We start from the raw sequence: 8,064 nt of genomic DNA, 5'->3' as shown, positions 1-8,064 counted from the left end.
GTATGACTCGATGTTCCGACACTTTGGGATGCACAACAGGGGCATGCCTAGCATAAAATTGCCCACTCGAATGCGCTCGCGACGTTGGTTTGTGCACACAACGAACATAATCAATTCTACCCAATCTGGCCACTTTGCATTGCATGCAACTGACGGTTTTTGCAGTAGGCGAAAAAATGCTACCAATTGAAAATGACTCTAACTCGTCAAAAACCGAGACAAGCCATTGTAGAGGAGCCTCACGCGACCCCACAAGTTCAAATGAATCGACCATATGTGTCCTGGATTTGAAGAAACAGTCTGTCAAATTTTGACAATTTTTTGGACTCAGGGCACTTGAGAGATCACACCGGTATGATATGAGTCTCGACGTTCCGACGCTTTGGGATGCACGATAGGGGCATGCCTACCATAAACCTGCTCACCCGGACACGCTCGCGACGTCAGTTTGTGCACACGATAAACAAAATTTGACCATTGCGAGCATGAGGGTGCTCTCACACCAAACACATATTGTTGTTTATATTCATATTATCGATTTTTGTTGTTTATATTCATATTGTTGATTACATATGCAAATATTCATTTAAATTTATAAAAGGGCAGCCACCAAATACAACAAATACACAACAATGAACTGAATACATTTTAGAAATTTTATCAAATTATATTCCACGATTGCAATATTTTATATCATATATTTTTGTTGTTTATATTCATATTGTTGATTACATATACAAATATTCATTTAAATTTACAAAAGGACAACTACAAAATACAATGAATACAAAATAATGAACTCAGTACACATTTATTGGATCGAATATATATATATATATATATATATATATATATATATATATATATATATATATATATATATATATATATATAAAGGCATGTCTGCCAAGTCAATACAAGTATTACAAAAATGTGGCATATGCCATGTCCAAATAGATATACAATAAAAATGTAGAATATATCTACATGTATTGGTCATTCTATGATATAAAATAACACTATATGATCCTAAACTTGTGGTGGATCATCAAAATCAAGCCTCTTTGATGTTGTACGCAACTTTGTAGATGGCTGCAAAACCACAATTCAAAAGCCAAGTTAGAATTCTTTTGTAGAAAATAGTTCACAATTAACAACATAACTATGCATTTAACTTTAATTCCTTTGTGATTGCAATGTAGATTACCTCATCGACTGATCTAGGAGCTAATGTTTTCGCTCTCCTTTCCTTGTCACTCTTAGGAGTTTTCTTGAAGACATACTTAAATAGATCCACATTATGGTCGTACTGTGAAGGGGTCTATTGTAGATTAAATGTACAAATAATACAATGTACTAACATAAATATATCAAACTATCGCTATTACCTATACAAAAAATGTTCAAAGTTTAAATACAATTAATATAATGATAAGTATTGAAGGTTAAAAATAATTAATTTAACATATCAAACAAAAGTGTACCGGATCCTGAGATGCTTCTCTAGTGCAAGGAAGAGGGTTCGCCATTGATGAAATAAGTATGGATATTTCCTGTATGAAAAAATTAAAAGATTATAATATATCACAAGTTCACATGTACGCGTGCATTTAATCATGAAATCAAAAAAATAAAGTAGAGATACATACATTCACCCTCTCTTGATCCACGGGTGAATCAGGTGCATTCAACAAATCCACATAGCTCAATGGTCGTTGTACATGTAAAATCGACAAAAAACACTAATCAATCTACAAACCCCAACTAATACTTGATTTCAACATTTTCAAACAATTGTACAACTAAAAATGTGTTCAATTACAATCTTCATACGTTTTGGCGTCTTCGAGGAATTCTTTTTCTTAGGACAAGCCCTAGATGCGGAGGGAGTACCCTAAAAAACAAAATTAACATGAGATATTAGTACAGATAATAAATTAAACATAATTTTAAAAATCTAAAATGAAATGACTTGCATATTCCATCAAAACAATACATAAAAAGGGTTGTACAAAATATGATACCGTATAGCCTTGTAGGCCAAAATCGATCGTTGAGAGTGTGATGTCATCAATCTGGGACATTTCGTCCCCTGTCAACATCTACAAACCAAAAATTGGACCAAACATTAAAGATAGCGAGTATATCTTGTATTTTTTTGAATTCAAAGTGTACTGTTCTATTTTAACATGTTACAAAATTTATACCTCAGGCATCGAAGTTGCAACTATAGTAACTGGGGGAGAAATATGGGATACCGTTGCTGCATCCTGAAATGCATATTATTTGTCTCAATTAAATCGATGTATAAATGAAAATTCATTTATATAATTACAAATTTAAAGTGACTGATAAATAAAATACTATGAATTCAAATCAACACACCTGTGTCTGTGGCTCATGGGCAAACACCATGTCCATCAACTCACCTATCAGTGTGAAATCCTCAACCGTGTGGGCCTGACATCTACTCCCGCAAATCGTGCACAGATGAGATGAGGATCCATCTGCACCGGCTGCATCATCTATCCCTGAGCATATCCCCAAGCAACTGACACATATATGCTGGATGGGCTCTTCGTCACCACCTAATGGCTCATCATCCAATACAATAGGGTGTCCTAATGATGTCCCATGCTAGATGATGACACCAGTCAATGTTGTGGTCGCCTGAAGAGTCTGTAGCCCCATTGACTCTTTCAGCTCTACTGGGACAGCCTGATGCACCTTGGGTTTGGGTGCTAGGCGGCGACGACTCTCTGCGGGTAATCGCCTACGGGCTCCAGGCCTATCTTGGGTAGAGCCACCACCTCTATCATGGAACTCTCTCATGTCAAAATAGTTTGGGTGCACATTGAACACAAACTCACAATATACTTTTCTCAAAAAATATAATGGCACCTCATAATTATTACAAGGTGGATCATCAAAGACCATCCACCACCTTTGCCAAAAAAGATTCTTCATTTGCACACTGGTACACCAATGTATGGGAAGCCTCTTTGCTTTAAGAGGTAATGACTGACTAGTTTTGGGATCAATGAAAAGGGCACATATTTGTTGTTTAGTAATATTTTTGTTTTTTACTCCATTGTATGATAGCCCATCGGCATAGAATTGATGACACCTATCCCTAAAGCTTCCCCATTTGGTAATTTGTGTGGAAACAACTATGGCACCACTAGCTAATGTTTCTAGGCTAGTGGCGAAGGATTGATGATGCTCAAGTTTAGAAGTTTTCAATTTAACAATCAGTCTATTGATTTCAGACGTATTTTGTCCTAATTGATTAATTAATTGCTCTTGTGTTTCGGGTGTACGGTCAAAAGGAGGAATTAGGGGTTGTTCTTGTGTGTTTTCAGGAGGTGCATTTGGTTGTTCTTGTGGGTTTTTAGGAGGTGCATTTGGTTATTCTTGTTCTCAATTAGAAGAATCTAGTTTTTGAAACAAAAAATGAAAAAACTTAATCAAAATTAATGAAATTAAATTCAAAATGTAAAACAAATTGAACAAACAGGAAAGAAAGACAAAAATAAACAAAAACTAACCTTGATCCATAGCTTGGAGGAAAAATCTAGCACCCTGTTCGCGAATTAGGAGAGGAAATGGAAAAAAAATGAAATAAAAAATGCGCTATTCATGAGTAAATGAGACCCAATTTTTTTTTAAAAACTTTTTTACCAGGCATCGCGTACACGGGTATATTTGGATTATTAGCACGTACACACTCATTTTCCTATGAGCAGCGCGTACGTGCTCATTTTCCTATGAGCAGCGCGTACGTGCTCATTTTCCTAGGCGTAGCGTGTACGCACTCATTTTCCTAAAAGCAACGTGTACGCGCTATCTTCTCTAGGCTCGGGAAGAACAAACCTAAGCGCGTACGTGGGAATTTCAAATTTTAAAACCGCGTACACGTTGCTTGTTTTTCCATGTTTTTTTTGGGTGGTGTCCACTTTTTTGACCACCATCTTTGTGCACATACCCATGAGGAGGCGAAATATATGGACCTTGCATTTGATGTATTGCCTCATGTCTATCTTAAGGCATTCTTCTACCTACTCGAAAATTTCTAGAGTTGAAATAGTTAACATGCTTACCTAACACAAAATCTACATGTAGCTTGTAGATAAACTATAGGAGACTTTAGGAATGTAGGGTCATATGGATCTCCATACATCTCCTAGATCCTATTCCAAAGGTCACAAGGGAACTCAATGTGCATGATGGCTATCATAGTCTAAAAGTTAGCATTACACAATATCAATCCCAAGACATGTTCTATATGATGTCTCAATATAATTTTCTACCAAAAAGAAGTGGGTATATAAATTAGTCCATATATATATATGGAGTAAGAGATGATGACACTTGAAATGCTTCAAGATACTATCCTATTATGAGTTATAGCTCCATATATCCTATTTGACAATAAGATGATGCTCATTGATAACCATGATTAAATCCTCAAATTAATCAAGCATGAAACAAATTGATAATGTAAAATAAAATCACCCCATAAAAGTTGGGAGTTTATCTCAGTTCATGGAGTACAAAATTCCCAATTCATAAACCTCCCTTAAATGCACTTGCTCAAATATCCCCTAATATAAAAGAAGGTGACACTTTATCTTAGTGCAATTATAAGAATGAAAAAAAGAGAGTTTGAAGATAAAGTTAAATAAACCTAATCAAAATCAAATAGAACACTCTACACTATATTGAAGATCTTAGAGTTTGATGCATATGCCTATAGGAAGTTAAAAAGTTGGTCAATATAGGTAGGAGATATATGCTTGTATCTATTTAATTCGCTTGAAGAGCCAATAGAGCCCTAATCAACTTTAGCAACATAACCAAAATATCAACCAAAAAAATCAAATTCCAATTATAGCAACCTACCAAAAACTTTACCAAAGATTGAGTCCTCCTTAAGCAAAACCCAAAAAAACTACCAAGTGCAATTAAAATGACAAAATAGGTGTACATGGGCGGTTGTTATTGAGTGGTATATAGGCATATGACAAGAATGGGGTGATTCTAGAGGGCAATGTAGGCCTTTCAAAGTGCCACTAAAATTGATGCATGGGAGGGAAGTGAACCTTTGTCCTCAATTCCTTCACCATCTATAAGATATTCTATCATCTTCATCATGAATGGGCTGAAGCAATTAGGGGAGAGGACCTAGTAATTGAGCAGCCTAAGTTTGAGTTTCTCAAAATCTTATGTGGAAATTTTAAATTACTCCCAATTTTTAACATCTTACTTGGAAAGTCCCTTGCTTATAACTAAGGTTTTAGGGCCACATCATAAAAAATATGTCACATTAGCATGCTTTTTGTCAAGGTGTCCAAAACAACCCAAAAAAGGTGAGACCAATGGTTGTACAAAAGGGAGACCCATAGTTGTGCAATTGATGTGGCATCACATGATTGGTTTCTTTTAACAACTATGGTTAGTCATCATTAGCAGTAACAACTTTAAAGTCACAATTATTGGCGCAATATTGTCAAAATAATTGGACATTAAATCAACTAATGTGGATATTAAATCAACAACTACTATCACAATGATTTTGGGTCCTCTCTCCTAAACATATTTTCAATCTATGATAAGATGCATTGTCCATGGTGAGCCCATTCCTCTACCAGCCATGGCATAGAACCCTAAATCTAGCAATGCACACCATGTTGGTGACACCGAAGATCTTGCAAATAGAAATTCAAGACACTAGACACAAAAATACCAAATAGAGAATGTCCATTCGTTAAGCACGATCCACCTAAACAAGAAAAATATGATTGAAGTCATCGAAGATTTATGCTCAAGAAATCAGTTATGTGCTTTAGAATTGCAATGTGTAAATTCTAAAATTGTTGTTGTGGATGTATGGCATGAATTGAATGTGAAAAAGAACTGAAACGAGTAAGAAAACAAAACTTCATACAACAGATTACCCAGAGAAAACCGATTGCAAAAACCCCTGAGGAATGAGTGGAGACAACAAGATTCTCTATCCATCATCAGTCAATTCAAAACAGACTCGGCAGGTTTTTATAAAGAACTACTTGAAGCTTGAAACTTTATAATTTTAGCCTTTGACCTATTGAAGTCCATGTAAGTGAAGATTGAAACTATACCTTTCTTCAATGGCTCAGAGACACTACAACATAATTAGCATACTTACAGTTCAGATACTGAGATCTAGGTCTTTTTGAGCTACGAACATTCAGATGTTCTTCTTTATTCTTATCATCAAGACCTTGATATATATCTTGATTGTGTCAAGGGTAGCCCAATTTGTCTGTGAAGATATGCTCTGAAAGATGAGGGAAGAACTTATGAGGAGGGAGAAAATTGGAATCCCTCTTGTCTCTCTTGATTACCATTTTGAGCGAGAAGATCCCTCCAGATGGACGAAAGATTTGCTAGTGACCCCCTGAAACCTGGGGATTATCTTCTCCCTTGCAACCATTTTTAAGAACCCACATATTAAGGGTTACATCAGCCAACATATTTAGGGTTGCAAATGGTTCACTATTTTCCTTCTAAATTTTCTCATCATAGCCTACTTTTTTGCCCATCCTCCTCGCCCTTAACTCTGAAGGCTCCGCCCTTTCGCATAAATTTCCACCTTCCAACAATTTTCCACCAGAAGAGAGAAACGCCTGTAACTAGGAGCTCAAATCATCATGTGGGTTGCATGAAATTGTATCAATAGTACTACGTTGCAATGAGGAGAAAACATTCAGAGCTTCAAATACTGAAATGGGGGAATCCTTGCAATTGTCCTCCACAATTGAGCTTTCAACCGTCAAGCCCAAACCACTGCAGACACCTCCGAATTTTGATGCATTGACTTCTACAATCGGCATTGAGAAAAACCCACCTTCCAGAAGCTCTCACATGACTTCTCCATTGCCTCTGAAACACAATCTAACACAAAAGAAATCTCGAGAAACAAAAATGTGATATCTAAAGACTTTGAATTAGCATCACAGAACTGGATCAAGCTCAAGGAAAACAAATTAGCGGAATTTTCTTACAGGAAAAAAACACCAAACACTAATTCGGTAAGTTAAATTATTGGAAGCAGGACTCCCATATTTTAAATTAACAAATGTGTGTCTAAAATTAGAAAATAATAATAAAAATCTACTACTATATTTTACAATAAGTTACTAAATTTATGTTTAAATTAATTTTTAGATAATTCTGTTAGAAATATTTATACGAATATTTATGCTTATACATGAATTTAGAGTCTTTTCTTGGTTGCTGAGAAGCTGCTGCTCAAATACCCACAAACAAGGCTCAAAATGAAATTATAATTTCTCTAATCTCTACCTTTATGCAGGTTTGCAAGTCATCAGGATAAGAGTTTGCAAAGAACACAACTATCTTTATTAATGTGTTTAGTGACACCGGTATGAGTTCCTTTGAAAAAAAGATTTCTTGCCAGGAAGGACAGTGTTGATACTTGTCAAGAGATAAAATATTCACAAGCTGTTGTAAAACACAGAGCTAAGGGTGTTGTGAATATAGTGAGAGTAATAAGAATCACTTAAAAAGAGCGCAAGAGAAGTTTTTTGAGAATAATGGTGAGAAAGTGAGTGTAACAGGTAATTTTAAAAAATTGGTAAAAAATCGGAAGATGGCTATTACAATCATTTGAGAGAACTTAGAAGAATTTGGTTTCATCTTCTGACGAGCAAAAAACTAATTTGAATTAGAGAAAGATTGGTGCCAACATGGTAATCAATGAGAAGTCATTTATTAATTCATATCATTATTCAGGTCATTGAATATATTTTATTCCATGTATGATGTTGTCAATAGGATTTCTAAATTAATATATTTTTGACCTGCATTAAAGGTAATGGAAAATCCATGAGTATAACATCAAACAAACACCAAACGAATGAATAATGGACACAAAATTGCAATTCAACTGTATATCATCCATAGATCAGTTGAGCTATTTGGTTATTTGGTAAACAAAATAAAATCATTTGACCTATTTGGCTGGTGAGGAAACAAACAAGCCATTTCAGACATGGCAAA

The 8,064-nt window shown here is 35.3% G+C and overlaps 1 long non-coding RNA gene across 2 annotated transcripts; it reads right to left on the bottom strand.

The window, feature by feature from the left end:
• Positions 1–910: 910 nt before the first annotated feature.
• On the bottom strand, positions 911–3,750 carry LOC131856108 (uncharacterized). Of its 2 annotated transcripts, XR_009358234.1 has the most exons (4): positions 2,208–3,750; positions 2,025–2,102; positions 1,208–1,894; positions 911–1,092 (listed from the first exon to the last, which is right to left on the bottom strand). It is a non-coding gene; the product is annotated as an uncharacterized LOC131856108 (long non-coding RNA). The 2 variants fall into 2 exon arrangements; XR_009358235.1 differs by having other exon boundaries at positions 911–1,894.
• Positions 3,751–8,064: the final 4,314 nt, after the last annotated feature.

This window comes from Cryptomeria japonica, chromosome 6 (assembly GCF_030272615.1).
Source record: "Cryptomeria japonica chromosome 6, Sugi_1.0, whole genome shotgun sequence".
Lineage (NCBI taxonomy): Eukaryota > Viridiplantae > Streptophyta > Pinopsida > Cupressales > Cupressaceae > Cryptomeria > Cryptomeria japonica.
The sequence above is the reverse complement of the archived record's forward strand: the minus strand, read 5'-3'. Positions and strand labels throughout refer to the sequence as shown.